Here is a 17634-nt window from a genome sequence, read left to right as displayed (position 1 = left end):
CTGTCACAGTAGCACCCAAAGCTACTGACAATCAAACATATAAACAAAAGAAAACCATAAAGAAAACAATCAATTACATATGTCTTCTATACTATATTTGCCTAAGAATGTCATCGTGCTACAGGGTCAGGCCTCATTGCCATGGAAACATGAACACATTGCTATGTGGATGTGGCCTCTGAGCTCTATCTGTGCATATTCTAACAATACTGAGATCTTCTCCTGCCCTGGTGAAGAAGGGATAACAGAGAGGGACCATAAGAGGGGGAAAGTGGTGGTTTAGAACAACAGGAGCAGTCTGAATTGACTGCGAAGGAAGGAACACTGTGGGTTTGTTTGTTTTTAAAATAAAGTTTTAACAAGGAGAAATAGCAGAGATGAGTACAAGTACAATAGAAACAAACACCAAAAAGTTAGCACAGGTAAACAGGTGAGCCTTTCCCAACTCCCTTCTTGCTATAGTCAAACTCCACCCATTGTTCTTCCATCCCTGCTTTACTCAAACCCCTCCTGTTGTTTAAAATGGGATGCATGTGCAAAGACACACCAGAAAAAACAATTGTTCTCAAAACTATTTATGTATAAAGGAAGAGGTACTTGGCACACTGTTTCTGGGACATCACACTCAAAGCACAGTGAAGAATTAGGATATGCAAAATGGGGCTGGTTCAGTTTTCACACTGAGGTCTCAAAAGCAGACACACCCCTCCACTTTGGAACATGTCATAGACTGCAATATTGCAATATCTGCCTACCAGAGCTGCCTGTGTTTGCCCTGGACTCCACCCACAAGGGTCCCATGTTCACTACCAGCTTCAGGTGTGCATATAAACCAGTGGAGGCTGGTCCATTAGGGTGAATAGGGCACTGCCCCACCAACCTCAGTCTGTCCTTGGCCAGCCCCCACTTGCCTGCCTTCTGCTTCCAACCAGTCCAGGGTGTGGCACTGTTTGTCAACATTCTCCTCCTTAGTCGCAGTGTTGCCTTTGAAGAATTCAGCGGGGAATAAGATGGGGACAAAACTAGAATTAGCTGGCTCTGCATGTCATTGGCTCTGGCTCCACCTATTTTTTCAGGTTCCCTGCTTTCTGCTCTACCAGTCATAGTGGGTGCCAATCCACTGGTATGAACTAGGGCTCTGTTCAGTTGATCCAACACCAGGCATAAATATAATTTGCCTGTCTCTCTAATCTCCAGGTTCGAAAAACTTATCTTGACGCTGTCATTGGTTGGTTCACACATGAATGTTATTGGATTTCTGTATAGTTGATGACTCCTAGCTGAGAGTGTGGATTTCCTCTAATGAAGCACTGTGTTGAAGGCGATACAAAAGTCATGCCTCTGATGTATAATATGAGATGGTTCATTCAGTCACCACATGTTGCCATTATTATTATGAACATCTAAGTGTGAAACAGATTATAGCACTGAGTTACAGGATCCATTGAACATCTTCCCATCTTTAGAGTCATGTGATTCATTGAAAATGGAGAGCAATTTCTGGTGTTGCATGGGTTTTAACATGTGCAGAAATGACCTATTGCAGAAAAAGGAAAGACATGGTTGGATATACAGGATAAGCTACACAAAGCTAAAATCATTCCTTTGGGGGACTATAAAGGAAGTGATGAGGGAAAGGCCAATTTGCCAGAGTTAAGTGCACAGATTCAATATAGCTATCTGAAAGGGGCACTTTGCTCAGCTTTATGGTTTCAATTAGGAGTTCATCTACTCGAAGACCTTTTTCTAGTAGAACTCAGCAAGATTGTAATTGGTTGCCCCACTCTGATCTTTTAAGGCTGCTGGAGTAAACAGAGATCCAAATTTGGTGGGCAAGGGTGTGGGGAAGCAATAGAATTTCATTATTGTACAGAAGAAGGCAGGAAGAACAAATAAAGATTATGAGGCACTAAAGATTACGAGGCATTGATGTCTGTGACTGATAAATGAAGACAAGGATTATATATATATAATAGCAGCCTTCATCAGCTGCTAACATACAAATGCTAGGTGGCATACAACCCAGGCGGCAGTTATAGAGCTTTGAGGATGGAATGCTCAGAGGGGCTTCATTTGCAGGAGCTAAGTAGTGCTGGTACTGTCCTCCAGGTTCAGGCCATGGGGTGCCAATGTGTCCAGAGAGTATATCCAAAATAAAAACCTCTGTTTTGTTAATCACAATTATGTGCATATATGTTTAGGTGATAAATGGAATCCTTGTACGGATCCAGAGCAACCTTGGGTGAATATGTGTTTATATATGAAACAAATACAACAAAAAGCCAAAATATAGCAATAGACAGGAGGCAAGATCACCCTCAATTGTCCATATAATTAAAATCCAAAAAACAAAGTGACACAAACCTTCCACATTGATGTCTGCTGATATAGCAAGAATTGCACCAATAAGTAACAGAGCAGAATAGAACATCATCCCCCCCTACATTTGTGGGTTATAATCTGCTAGTTGGCATAAAAAGAATGAAGTTAGATGGATATAATTAAGAAAGCCATATATGTCTAGTTGCAGCTGGTAAGTGATCATGCAAATTGTGTTCGGAAGCATATGTAATGAATTTCCACCAAGTGGCACCAAAGGACTCTTATCTTTTCCCTGCAAACAATGGAATTCATTTTTCCAATAGCACTATATTCCATACATTTCTTATCCATCCAGTGATATCCAAGCCAGTTCTTCCATCTTTGCACCACTATTTGCCTGGCTGCCAGCAGTAAAAAGGAAACCAGATCTTTAAATTTAATGTCTGTATTCTATCCTCCATATAGCAATAATAAAAACAGCTCTGCAATCATCTCAATAGTTTCACCTATTATTTTAAGAAGGTCCCTATGGACTAATGTCCAAAATATTCTAGGACAATTTCACCAAAGGTGGAAATAGGTACCCTTCATCTGGCAACCTCTCCAACAGTTGGGACTAGACATGGACGCTATATGGGATATTAGAGCAGGCGTACGAAACCATTGGTATCAGCATATTTTCAGGTATGTGTTTTGCAGGGTTGCAGATACAAATTGAATAGTTTTGCTTTCCACAGTTTTTGCCAATTATGCTCCTCAATCTGTAATTGTATGCCATCCTCGCAGATCCTCTTGTTGCTGCTGTTATGTGCCTTCAAGTCGATTACGACTTATGGCGACCCTATGAATCAGCAACCTCCAAGAGCATCTGCCATGAACCACCCTGTTCAGATCTTGTAAGCTCATGTCTGTGGCTTCCTTTATGGAATCGATCCATCTTTGAATTGAATTGAAACTTTATTTTTACCCCGCCCTTTTTCCAAACTGGAACTCAGGGCAGCTTACAAATAGAACTACATGTAGTTAAAAACATAGAAAAACATACAATTAAAATACAATTAAACTGGCCTTCCTCTTTTTCTACTTCCTTCTGTTTTTCCCAGCATTATTGTCTTTTCTAGTGAATAAGCTCTTCTCATGATGTGTCCAAAGTATGATAACCTCAGTTTCATCATTTTAGCGTCTAATGACAGTTCTGGTTTAATTTGTTCTAACACCCAATTATTTGTCTTTTTTGCAGTCCATGGTATGCACAAAGCTCCCCTCCAACAGCACATTTCAAACGAGTTGATTTTTCCCTTATCCACTTTTTCACTGTCCATCTTTCACATCCATACATAGAGATCGGGAATACCATGGTCTGAATAATCCTGATTTTAGTGTTCAGCGATACATCTTTGCATTTGAGGACCTTTTCTAGTTTTCTCATAGCTGCCCTCCCCAGTCCTAGCCTTCTTCTGATTTCTTGACTATTGTCCCCATTTTGGTTAATGACTGTGTCGAGGTATTGACCTTGACAAGTTCAGTGTCCTTATTGTCAACTTTTAAGTTACATAAATCTTCTGCTGTCATTGCTTTAGTCTTTTTGACATTCAGCTGTAGTCCTGCTTTTGTGCTTTCCTCTTTAACTTTCATCAGCATTCGTTTCAAACCATTACTGGTTTCTGCAAGTAGTATAGTATTGTCTGCATATCTTAAATTATTGATATTTCTCCCTCCAATGTTCACACCTCCATCTTGGTCCAATCCCGCTTTCCGTATGATATGTTTTGCATTTCTCCATATTCTGTCCTTACAGTAGCCTCTTGTCCACAGTATAGGTTGCACATCAGGATAACCAGATGCTGTGGCACCTCCATTTCTCTTCAAGCATTCCATACTTTTTCATGATCTACACAATCAAAGGCTTTGCTGTAATCTATTAGGCACAGGGTGATTTTCTTCTGAAATTCATTGGTCTCTTCCATTATCCAATGTATGTTTGCAATATGATCTCTGGTGCCTCTTCCCTTTCTAAATCCAGCTTGGATGTCTGGCATTTCTCACTCCATATATGGTAAGAGCCTTTGTTGTAGAATCTTGAGTATTATTTTACTTGCATGGGATATTAAGGCAATGGTTCAATAATTACTGCATTCCCTGGGATCCCCTTTCTTTGGAATTGGGATGTATATTAAACACTTCCAGTCTGTGGGCCGTTGTTTAGTTTTCCATATTTGTTGACAAATTTTTGTCAAAATTTGGACAGATTCAGTCTCAGTAGCTTGTAGCAACTCTATTGGTATGTCATATATTCCTGGTGATTTGTTTCTTCCAAGTATTTTAAGAGCAGCATTCACCTCACATTCTAAAATTTCTGGTTCTTCATCATATGGTTCCTTCGTGAATGAATCTGTCATCCTTGCATCTCTTTTATAGAGTTCTTCAGTGTATTGCTTCCATCTTCCTTTCATTTCATCTCCGTCAGTCAGAATTCCCCTGTTCCCGTTATTCAACATCTCTACTTTTGGTTTAAATTTCCCTTTCATTTCTCTAATCTTTTGGAACAGGACTCTTGTTCTTCCCTTTTTGTTGTCCTCTTCTATTTCTATACAATAACTATTGTAATAGTTCTCTTTGCCCCTACGTACTAGTCACTGTATTGTTGCATTTAGGGTTCCGACCATGTTTCTATCTCCTTTTGCTTTTGCTTTCCTTCTCTCTTTAACCATTTTAAGAGTTTCTTTAGTCATCCATTGAGAGCCAGTGTGGTATAGTGGTTAAGGTGTTGGACTACGACCTGAGTTACAGTTACATGGCCCAAAAAAGTAGTAATAACCATTACAATTGCAATTGCTCTGAAAGTAGCTGATTACTTTACTTTTCCTCCAAAGTAATTACTACAATTACATTTCAGTTACTTTAAAAAAAACACCTACAAGGTGCTGGCCTTGGCTGCTGCACATCTAAGTAGCCTAAAACAACATTAAAAATAAACAAACACATACAGAGGTGGTAGAATAATTATTTTTATTCATAAGATAGCAGTGGTGGTCTCTCCGCTGGTAAGGGTGGTGGGGAGGGAGTCTGAGGCCACTACTCAGATATTTGCACATCAAACCAAGTGCAACCCCCCTCACTCAGCCAGCCAGCATAATCTCTCTCACTTAATCACCTCCCAGACCCTGCCCTGCCACCAACGAAGGGACACTCACTCAAGCAAACACTTTCCCCTGAGATGCAAAAAAGTTAAAATACTGCAAATGCAGCACAGTAGCCAGAGAGGGTGGTGGAGGCCAAGTGCAAACACAGTATTCTCACACACACATGTATGTTGTCATCTTTCACCTCCACAGTTCTTTATCTCCATTCTGCTGCTGCCTCCTTCTCTTCCTTCATCCATGTTCTTGACCTCCGGATCCTTTTTCCCTCCACTCCATTCTTCACCACCACTATCCATTTTTTTAGATAATTGTTTTCTCCACTCCACCCCGTCTCACTCTCCACCTCCTCCCTCATTGCCTCCTACCCATCCACAGAGCATGAGGGAAGAGCGACGCTGTACAGAAGCACAGTTTGAGACGCATGATTTTCATCCACAAATCAGAAGAGCAGAAGACTTCCCCTGCTCCCCCCCAAGTAATGCCCAAAAGTAATTCTGGAAACGTTACAATTACTCCACAAAAGTAGTAAAATTACTCCTAGTTCTATTACAATCAAAATGTAAAGGAATTACCCACTCGTTACTCAAAAAAGTAATGAATTACAAGTAATTCGTTACTTGTAACTAGTTACTTCCAAGCTCTGCATGAAGCTCACTGGGTGACCTTCGGCCAGTCACTGCCTCTCAGCCTCATGAAAACCCTATTCATAGGGTCGCCAAAAGTTGGAATCGACTTGAAGGCAGTACATTTACATTTATAGTCATCCATTGAGGTCTTTCTCTCTTTTTAACTAGAGGTATTGTCTTTTTGTATTCTTCTCTGATAACGTCTCCTACTTCACTCCATAGTTCTTCTGGTTTTCTGTCAACTAAGTTTAAAGCCTCAAATCTGTTCCTTATTTGATCTTTATATTCTTCTGGGATGTTATTTAAATTGTATTTTGGCATTAAGATTGCTTTGTTGTTGTTCTTTAACTTTACTCTGATTTTCGATACGGCCAGTTCATGATCTGTACCACAGTCTGCTCCTGGTCTTGTTTTTGCACAAAGTATGGAACTTCTCCATCTTCTGCTACCAATTATATAATCAATTTGATTCCTATATTGACCATTTGGTGATGTCCATGTGTACAGTTGTCTTTTCGGTTGCTCAAAAAATGTGTTCACAAGAAACAAATTATTGGCTTCACAGAATTCAATAAGTCTTTCTCCTGCTTCATTTCTGTCTCCTAAGCCACATTTCCCCACAATTCCTAGTTCTACTCTGTTCCCTACATTTGCATTCCAGTCCCCCATGATTATCAGCACATCTTGTTTTGGTGTATGATCAATTTCTTCATGTACTTCTGCATAAAATCTCTCCAATTCCTCTTCTTCTGTGTTTGCCGCTGGAGCATAAACTTGGATGGTGGTTATGTTAATAGGTTTCCCATTTAATCTCATTGATATCACTCGTTCAGACTTTGCATTGTAGCTCCTAATTGCTTTTGCTACATCACTTCTCACTATTAAAGCAACCCCATTTCTTCTTAATTTCTCATTTCCTGCATAAAATATTTTGTAGTTGCCTGATTGAAAATGTCCCATTCCCATCCATTTTAATTCACTCACGCCAAGTATTCTAATGTTGATAAGTTCCATTTCTTGCTTGACAATTTCTAATTTTCCCTGGTTCATGCTTCTCACATTCCATGTTCCTATTGTGTGTGTCGTATAACTCTGGACTCTCCTTTCACATCTGTGCGCATCAGCCTCTAGGCTTCCTTTTGGTTTTGGCCCAGCTGCGTCATTAGTCACAGCGCTACTCATACTTGTCCTTTGTTCTTCCCCAGTAGCTCATTGAATGCCTTCTGACCTGAGGGTCTCATCTTCCAGCACTACCTTGTGTTGCATTTTGGATACAATGTTCATAGGGTTTTCATGGTAAGAGGTATTCAGAGGTGGTTTACCATTGCCTTCCTCTGAGTTTGGATGCATCTTAGTCTGGTGTCTCAGCTTTGACCGTTCCGCCTTGGGTGCCCCTGCTAGGAGTCTAGCCTCTTGGTCTAGACTCCTGATGTCTTTGCTCTCAGCTTCTTCAGCACTCTCAAACCCCCTTACCACATTACGGTGTGCATCCTAAAGGGGGTGTGTGGGGTCCTCTTAGAGGCATTTAAAGATCCCATTTGAATGTCTAACATCAGTTTATAAAAATGTGCCACTAACATCTTACCATGAAAACCATTACCCAATATTACTCTTTCAAATCCTGCAAGTGGTCTCGTGGCATGTAACCTAGTAAGAGCATCATTTAACAGGTGCTTCAATTGATGTTCTTATAACCAGCCAAGGTTCCAGTTGACAATATCCATTCTTAATTGCTTAGCATAGTTGGGAGATCCCCTATAAAAAAAGTCTCTGAGCTGGCAACAACCATGTGTCTCTCAGGGTTTAAGTCTGTGTTTTTGCGTGTCATCCATTAAGCATGGATAGGTGCATAGCGGAATTAATGGTGAATACATTGGAGATAACTTTGGGATTCCATTTCAGCCACACCAGGAAGGTAGCTTTGAGAAATGGATTATTGATTGGTGGGCTAAACAATTTCCTTCATGGCAGAAATGGCATCAACCCAGTGGGCCTGTAGCCAACATCTCCTCCTCCAATGAAACCCATGATTTATCCACTTTCAAGCCCATAAAAGCTAGTTGGGTAGTTGAAACACTTCATAATAGATTTACAGTTGAGGCAGTCCCCATCCCCCTTCATCCATTTTTTGTAGTATATTTTCAGTGCCATGCAGGGAATTTTATTTTGAAATATAAAGGACTTCAGCAGCCACTGCCACCTTTTCAGAGTTTCTGGATGGAGGGGAATGGGGAGCACCTGAAACAAATATAGGAAAAGGGGAGTAATCTGCATTTGAGTGGTAGCTATTCTACCAAGGATTGACAAGTTCAGTTTATTCCATCTATGTATGTCCTTCCACAACTTACTACTGAAGTTTAGCTTTTAGTTTAGTGAGATGCCTAGGGATATGGATTTCCAGATATTGAAATGATGTCCAACATAGCCAGAGTTTCAGATATTTACATACTCTATAAAGAACATAATAGGGGATTTTTCAAAATTGGTTTTAAGTCCTGCCAAAAGATTCTCTTCGTAATGCATGCATGGATGTGACAAAGGTTCTAGATGAAGACAGAGGCCTAATTCCCACTGACACGGAAAACCTATGTGTGTATCACTTCATCCACAGGTGGAGGCTAAAATGACTGAAAGCTCCTCAATACCAAAAAGAGTCAATCAATAAATCCATATACATAGAAAACTAGCAGGTCAGGAATAAACTGTCTGTACAAAGGCTTAAGATAAGAAGTATTTAGAAGTGTTAGAATCATAGAAGGGATGCACGGCAAAGCTCACGGTATATTAATGGAGGAATCCAATCAGGACAAAAGAGACTTCTGGTGTCTATATACCAACGCGCGGAGCTTGGGAAACAAGCAAGAGGAGCTTGAAGTCTTAGTGCATCAAGGCAAATATGACTTCATAGGGATAACGGAGACTTGGTGGGATGACTCCCATGATTGGAATATAGCCATTCAAGGATATAAACTCTACAGAAAGAATAGAAGCAACAGAAAAGGAAGGGGAGTAGCGTTATACGTCAAAGACAAATACACCTCTATGGAAATCCAAGAGAGTGAACAAAGGGGTCCGGTAGAGACCATTTGGGTAAAAATAAATGGAGAACCAAAAAAAACCAACATGGTAGTAGGTGCCTACTACAGACCCCCTGGCCAAGAAGAGGTGGTAGACGAGGCCTTTCTCAAACAAATCTCTGAAATCTCAAGAAGGCAAGAAGTAGTAGTGATGGGGGACTTCAACTACCCAGATATCTGCTGGGAGACAAACTCCTCCAGCACAAAGCCTCCAACAAATTCCTGATGGGCCTTGCTAATAATTTCCTCTTTCCAAAAGTAGAAGTAACAACGGGATCGGCAATCCTGGACCTGATCTTAACTAACAGGGACGAATTGGTCATGGGAATTAAAGCAGTCGGTACCTTGGGGGAAAGTGACCATGTAATGCTGGAATTCGGGATTCTGGTGAAAGCCAAAGAAGAATATAGTCAAACATGGACCTTGGATTTCAGGAAAGCCTATTTTAGCAAGCTCAGGGAAATGATGGGTAGGATCCCGTGGCTAGATAGACTAAAGAAAAAAGAAGCCCAAGAAGCATGGGAGTTCATGAAGAACATATTACAAAAAGCGCAATCGCAAACAATTCCAAAGAGGAAGAAAAACGGAAGACATCGGAAAAAGCCAATGTGGCTACACGGAAGACTGGTGGAGGAGGTAAAAATAAAAAAGAGCATGTATAAAGAATGGAAGGAAGGACGCATCACCAAGGAAGAGTACCGACGAGCGGCTCAGGCTTGCAGGGATAGCGTAAGGAAAGCTAAAACCCAGAATGAGCTGAGGCTGGCGAGGGAAGCGAGGAACAACAAAAAGGGTTTTTTCAGATATGTTCGAAGCAAGAAAAAGACCAAGGAAACGGTGGGACTGCTGCTCAATGAGGATGGCAAAATGTTGACAGATAACGAGGAAAAGGCAGAACTGCTTAATGCCTATTTTGCCTCTGTTTTCTCCCAAAAAGGGAACAGTGTGCAACCTTGCATCGGTAGCAATCTCAGTAAGGGATCGGGATTGCAGTTCAAGATTGATAAGGAGATAGTCAGGAAATACCTAGTTAACATAAATGAGTTCAAATCTCCAGGGCCGGATGAACTGCATCCCAGAGTATTGAAGGAACTTGCTGATGTACTCTCGGAACCTCTTGCCATCATCTTTGAGAAATCCTGGAGAATGGGAGAGGTGCCAGAGGATTGGAGACGGGCAAACGTCGTCCCGCTCTTTAAAAAGGGTGAAAAAGAAGATCCGGGGAATTACAGGCCGGTCAGTCTGACTTCAATACCGGGAAAGATATTAGAACGGATAATAAAAGAGTCCATTGGCAACTATCTAGATGACAATGCTGTGATTAGTAGGAGCCAGCATGGGTTTGTCAAGAAAAAGTCCTGTCAAACTAATCTCATCTCTTTTTTTGATCGGGTCACTAGCTTAGTAGATGGTGGAAATGCTGTAGATGTCATCTATCTAGATTTCAGCAAAGCGTTTGATAAAGTCCCCCACGACCTTTTGATTAGCAAACTGGTCAAATGCGGACTAGATGGAAATACTGTCAGGTGGATTCACAACTGGTTGGAAAACTGTACTCAAAGAGTGGTCGTCGGTGGCTCTGCTTCGGACTGGAAAGAGGTTTCGAGTGGAGTGCCGCAGGGTTCTATCCTGGGGCCAATACTCTTCAACATTTTTATCAATGACTTAGATGACGGGGTGGAGGGAAGCCTTATGAAGTTTGAGGATGATACGAAACTGGGAGGGATAGCTAACACAATGGAAGACAGGAATAAAATCCAAAGGGACCTGGATAGACTAGGAAATTGGGCTGAAATTAATAAAATGAAATTCAATAAAGACAAATGCAGGATTCTGCATTTAGGCCACAAAAACAAAATGCACGGGTACAGGATGGGAAACACCCAGTTTAGCAGTAGTGCGTGTGAGAAGGACCTTGGAATTGTAGTAGATCACAAGTTGAACATGACCCAGCAGTGTGATGCTGCGGCAAAAAAGGCAAATGCGGTTTTGGGATGCGTAAACAGAGCTATAGTTTCCAGGTCGAGGGAAGTAACAGTCCCACTATATTCTGCATTAGTCAGGCCTCATCTGAAATACTGTGTTCAGTTCTGGGCACCTCATTTTAAGAAAGATATAGACAAGTTGGAGCGGGTTCAGAAGAGGGCGACGGGGATGATAGCCGGTATGGAGAACAAGTCTTATGAGGAAAGGTTGAAGGAACTTGGCATGTTCAGTCAGGTGAAGAGAAGGCTGAGGGGTGACATGATTGCACTCTTTAAGTACCTGAAGGGCTGCCACATAGAGGAGGATACAGATTTGTTCTCTTCTGCCCCAGAGGGTAGGACTAGGTCTAATGGTTTTAAGTTGCAGGAGCGTAGATTCAGATTGGACATTAGAAGGAACTTCTTGACAGTAAGGGCAGTCGGCAATGGAACCGACTGCCTAGGGAGGTGGTGGGATCCCTTTCACTGGATGTCTTCAAGCAGAGGCTGGACAGCTATCTGCGGGAGATGCTCTAGCTGTGGATTTCCTGCTGTGAGCAGGGGGTTGGACTCGATGGCCTACAAGGCCCCTTCCAACTCTATGATTCTATGATTCTAAGAGATAGGTAGAGGTTCCTGAGAAATGGCTAGTGGGCCACAAAATTAAGGACAGTCTGGCTATTGTATTGGCAAGAAGCCTGACCTGGAATCATTTACATTGTGGTTGGGGGGTGGGGTGAGCAGGAGGAATCAGTGGCTGGACCTATGCTGGGATTTGGGAGGATAATCCTGTCCCATCTCCTTCATTTTGCAATCTAGACTGGCTCACCACAGCAGCTACCAGTCCACAGTTTATGAGGCTTTTGGTTTGATGCTAACAACAGAAAAACAATTGTTCAGTTTTACCACACTTTGCCAGCATGGCACGTAGTGCAGATTTCAGCATCATGAGGATTTTAGCCTTAGTTTTTTATAAACCAAGTTTTTAAGCTTAACCCCCATGTGAGTAAGGTTGAAGACATTGTGAAAGATACTCGAAGTTAAAAATAACTAACATTGTAAAGCCCAATTGATTTCAGTGAAAATCAATGGTATTTTTAAATGCTACCCTTTGGCTTGATCAGGCCCTTTGTTCTTTACTAATCCAGCCTGGGTTTTATCACATGAATCAGATTAACTGGTCCATCCAAGACAATCAAGACTTGCTGTAAATGACAATTTTCCAGATCATGAACTACCAAAGCTCAACAAAGCTGCTTCTGCAAACAGGACGACAAATTAAGCAGATCCAAAATTCTAAATATGAGAGATTAGATGATTGCTTTGAATGCTTATTTCAGTTTTGGAGATTCCTTCAGTATCAAATAATGGAATAAATCATAATCAGGACAGTTGTGCCTCATACTACTTCCCTGATGTCAATGGTTTATATAAGATAGAGCTAAGACAACTATTTTTCTCAGAAATGAACAGAATTTGGGAGGAGAAGATGAATTCTCTCCATTATTATTCTTTTCCTTTTACAACATTCTTTTTCCTCAAAGGTCAATATAAGTTTTGTGGCTTTTGTATTTACTTATTTAATATATTATTGAGGTTTTTTCTCTTTTCATAACGGATGATAAATTTCAAGGACCAGTTATTCTCCATTAATTGAGTCACATATTACCATACAAAAATAAAACCCACACAATTTCAAACCACAAAACATCAATAGACATTTAGAAATATATTTGTCCTAAGTGTAAGTAGGTCCCTGTGGGGATTCTTAGCTGTTCCTGACTACAAATTGCACCTCCTGGCCTTTAATGTTATACAAAGCAATTTGAATCCTAACAGAAATCATTACGTTAATTATCCCCTTTCCTCCTAAGCAGATAACATCAACTTGGGCAGCTTAAACTTTCTTGTTAATTCTGACCGAAATCTAATACCCTGAATCAAAATCACCACAAGCCAATAAATGTGGAATTAGTACCAAGGGAAATTGTAACTTTTAAAAGGTAAGTCATCCATATAGTGTTTAGACACATTCTCTGAATAGCCTTGTGAATTTCCAGCAGTATTTTTATTAGCAAATATTATCATGATGTTGCTGTTACAGAACTATAATGGAGGGCTGCAGGCATGATGTGGCCTACTGCTTGCAAACATTAACCAATAATTGGCCTGAAGTGAACCTGACACTGAATGGTAATATCCTAGGATCTGGTCTGAAAGGGCATGAGAACATCACCTTGCTGAAGCTAAACGGGGCTGGGGCTGGCTAGCGATGGGCTCCGTTTCTGCAATGATCAGATTTGCCATTGGATTAATAACATCATGGGTGGGATGTTTCCAGCTGCCCCACTGCCTACTGCCTTTGGAGGGCTTGTTAAAATCTGCTGCAGGAGTGGGACTCTGAATACCATCATGGATGGGGTGTCCGTATGAGCAAAGTCAATACTGTCTAATTTCCTTTAATTTTTGCTGTATTGCCAAGAAGTGTAATGTTGCCTGTTAATAGATGTAATGCTATATTTAAAGTGTTGAAAAGGGGTTTGTATTGACTGTGATATTTGTTCTTATGTTACTGTTTATTACTACTGTTTTATAAGTTTTGTTATTAAGAAATTGTTTTTGTAATTGTTATGTACTTTGTCGTAAGCTGCTCTGAGCACAATTTTTTGTGGAAAGGCGGGATACAAATAAAAAGGATGATGAAGATTAATTATTATTTCTGATATTTTCTATCTTTGCACAGAGAATTTTGAAGTAGCAAATCTCCACCTGCTTTCTAATTCATTCTTTTTTTATTCATTTTTTAAAATTTGCTTTGAAATAATCAATAGTGTGATACTTTTATTGATCTACTTTCTGTGTGAGCTCTTCAAATGTGTGTTCCCTTTCATTGATGTCAATGAAGCGTTGATTGTAACTGACAGACAGAAAGCAGCAAGGGGGAATGAGGTGTTGATTGCAAACAGCAGGGAAAGACACTGACTTGTTTATATGCCTTAATCTGTCTGGTCTGCAGTGCACTTGAAAAGGAATATAAACAGGCAATCATTAAAGAGTTTAGAATAAAGATCGATACCAAAGGAGACTCATGAAGAAATAATTATTATAATACAATAATTCTCTGCAAAGCAAAGAAAAATCTGAGGAGATTGGAAAAAATGAAAATATATCACAGGAAAACGGAATTGGATCATTTACAACCACTAGGGGGGCACACTTAAAAACAAAATGTAAAAAAGGAGGGGATTCTGTCCCTAGTCTGGGCTAGTGATGGGTGAAAATTCTGCTGAGTTCAGATTTACCACCAAATTTTTCAATGGTCTGCATATTCTCAATCTTTGTGGAGTGATCCTGTTTGCTTTGAACTTCAGTGGCTTTCCCCCAATGCTGGATTTCCCCCCCTTGAATAGTTCCTTGAACAGATTGGTATTTTATTGATTTAACTCACACCACAGCAGTACAGGTCTCTCTCTCTCTGCCATCCCCCTCCACTCAAATGAAGCTCCAAGTGGAAAGAAGCAAGCCAAGTCTCACCCATGTTAAGGACCCTAGGCTTGCAAAAAGGAGGTGGGGGCACTGAAAGCTGCTTTCCTTCTTTCCTTACAAAAGGAAAACAGCCAGCCTCTGCTTGCAAATATGAAAACTGACCAGCCTCAGTCACAGCAGAGGAGGAGGAGGCAAAGCTGCTTTCCTTTCCTTTATCAATATTTTCTTTCAAATTATCAATATTTTCTTTCAAATTATCAATATTTTCTTTCAACATCAATACTTTCAAAATATCAATATTTCCTTTCAAGATACCAACATTTTATTTTAAAAATACTGGTATTTTCTTTCATTTATCCATATTTTCTAGTGCATCATGTCTTCTCATTATGTGTTAGTTGTGGGAGCAGGGGAAGTCTTCTGCTCCTCTGATTGGTGGACAAAAGACATGTGCCTCACACTGGGTTTCTGTGCAGTGTTGCTCTTCCCTCATGCTCTGTGTTAGGAGGCCACAAGGGAGGAGGTGGAGAGCCAGATGGTCATGGAGAAGGCAGTAGTATAGTGGAGATGAAGAGCTGTGGAGGTGAGTGACAATGATGTGTGTGTGTGTGTGTGTAAATTAGGGTTGTCCTTCCTGGGTTTCAGGGGTGATCTCTGGACTCACTCTGGATAGTGGATCTCAGCTTGCTTGCCCTACTGCCTACCTGCCCTCCCCCTGCCTGGAAGCCTGCTCACCCAGTCCCTCACTCACCCTATCACCCCACCCCCACTCTCTTGCCCCTACACTTGCTCACTTGCCCTACCACCACCCCACTCACTTACTTGCCATACCACCCCCACTTGCTCACTTGCCCTATTGCCCCCATCCCCTGCTCTCTCACCCTACTGCCCCCTGCTCACTCACTCACCCTACCACCCCCACCCCCGTTTGCTCACCCCCACTAGCTCACTTGCCCTACCGCTCACCACTCACCCCACCCCCACTCTCTCACCCCCACTTGCCCACTGACTGTAGCACCCCCACCCCCTCTCTTGCCCCCCCGCTCCCTCACTTCCTCACTCACCCTACCGCCCCACCTGCTTGTTCATCCCCCACTCGCTTACTCACTCACCCTACCAACCCCCTGCTCACTCACTCACCCTCCACCCCATCCCCTTGCTCTCTCACCCCCCTGCCTGCTCACTCACCCTCCAACTCACTCACTCACCCTACCGCCCCCACATCCCTCACTCTCTCGCACCGCCTGCTCAGAAGTTCTCTTCTGCTCTGGAATGATTTTTTCTCTTCCTCTGAGGTTAGAGGAGGGTGAGCAGCCGGCCAAGGCAGTGGCAGCCATAGTGGGGAAGAGAAAATAGTGCATTCTGAGCCTTGCCCCAGCCAGTGTCGGCTTGACCAAATCCTGTCTCTTTTCCCCCAGCCCCAGTGAAGCCATGGCTGGTACTATGATAGCAGTTGATCTGACAATAGCTGCTGCTGGATATGCAGATGCTTTGTGTAGAACTGTTGAGTTGACAACATATATCTACTTGTGGGAAAACTATAGACTTTGTGAACTACCCTGGGACTTGCCATGGATGTGGTATATGACATTCCTTGGAGCAGATTTTGGTTACTACTGGTTCTATCACATGGCCCATCGTTCTCAACTGAGAAAACCAACTTCGGGAAATACACCACACTGAAGTCTGAATAATGTTTTAGGAAATGTTCTGTAATCCATTTGCTTTTACTTTGATCTGTGTGCCTTCACTCACTTTGCAAATGTATAAATGTGAACAAAATTTATATTTTAGGCATGAAATATAGCAAGAGTTTTATTTATTTAATTTATTTAGCTTTATTTTATCTCAGAAGAGCTAAGAATGTACTTATTTGTTTTGTACTTAATGTATTTCAGTCTAGATTGTTTCTTTCATAATATTGAATTTATTTTATATTTTTACATTGTTGTGTTTTGTTCTGCTTGAATTTATTCTGTTTTGTAAACTGACTTCTCTTTGTTGTAACCCACTTGGGCACAGATTCACAAAATTGAAGGGGAGACTTGTAGGTCATCTAGTCCAGCCCCTACTTGATGCAAGAAAGCCAAGGAGAGAAGATCCCCAACAGATGGCTAACCTACTTCTATTTTAAGACCTCCAGGGGAGGGGAGCTGACCTTGCTTACATGGTCCAACTGTTAAGCTGCTCTTATCTTTTTGGGACATTTTCCCCACAACTAAAATCTACCCTCCTGTAACTTAAGCCCATTAGATCCAGTCCTAACCCAGAGGTCTTTGTACTCTTCTATGTGGCAACCCCAGAGTTATTTGAAGACTACCATCATGTACCCTCACTCAAGACTTTTCTAGAATAAACTTACCCAGTTCACTTAAACTTTCATCATAGAACTTGTTTTCCAAACCCCTGATGATCTTCAGTGTTGTCCTCTGAACACATTCCAATTTGTCTAGATCAGCACCCAGAACTGGATGCAGTGCTCCAACTGAGGCCTGACTAGTGCAGAATTATGTGAACATTTACTTATGACTTGCAAACTCCAGTTCTAATGAACACACCCTAAAATTGGTTTTGCCTTTGTGCTCCCACTGGAAGCTTCCCCCCCAAGCAAACTACAGGGGCAGGAGTGATGCAGTTCATGACTCAAAGGGCTAAATGCCTCCACTACCACACCAGGGTCCCAATCCATGTCAGACCCTCACACTGGCTATTTCTGAAAGAAAAAAGTGCACTCAAGGACAAACCATATGATTAATCCCATGTGTAGATTAAATTGGCCCTCAGCGGCTCTTTCTGCCTGCTTGTCTTGTCCCTGATTCTGCTACCCTCTGTGTGTGTGTGTGTGCTTATTTTTAATGTTGTTTTTGGGCTACTTAGATGTGCAGCAGCCAAGGCCGGCACCTTGTAGGCAATTTTTTTTTAAAGTGACTAAAATATAACAGTAGTGATTACTTTTGAGAAAAAGTAATCAGTTACTTTCAAAGCAATTGTAATTGTAATGGTAAATACTACTTTT

The 17634-nt window shown here is 41.4% G+C and overlaps 1 long non-coding RNA gene across 1 annotated transcript in view; it reads left to right on the top strand.

Annotated features, from left to right (window-relative positions):
* Positions 1-17271, top strand: part of LOC133385774 (uncharacterized) — a 48597-nt gene extending 31326 nt beyond the window's left edge. The window contains exons 2-4 of the long non-coding RNA XR_009762944.1: positions 13010-13135; positions 15124-15201; positions 16641-17271. This is a non-coding gene — a long non-coding RNA (uncharacterized LOC133385774). The remainder of the gene's footprint in view (positions 1-13009; positions 13136-15123; positions 15202-16640) is intronic.
* The last annotated feature ends 363 nt before the right edge of the window (positions 17272-17634 follow it).

The sequence above is a fragment of the Rhineura floridana genome, chromosome 5 (assembly GCF_030035675.1).
Source record: "Rhineura floridana isolate rRhiFlo1 chromosome 5, rRhiFlo1.hap2, whole genome shotgun sequence".
NCBI lineage: Eukaryota > Metazoa > Chordata > Lepidosauria > Squamata > Rhineuridae > Rhineura > Rhineura floridana.
This window is presented reverse-complemented; position numbering and strand designations above follow the sequence as displayed.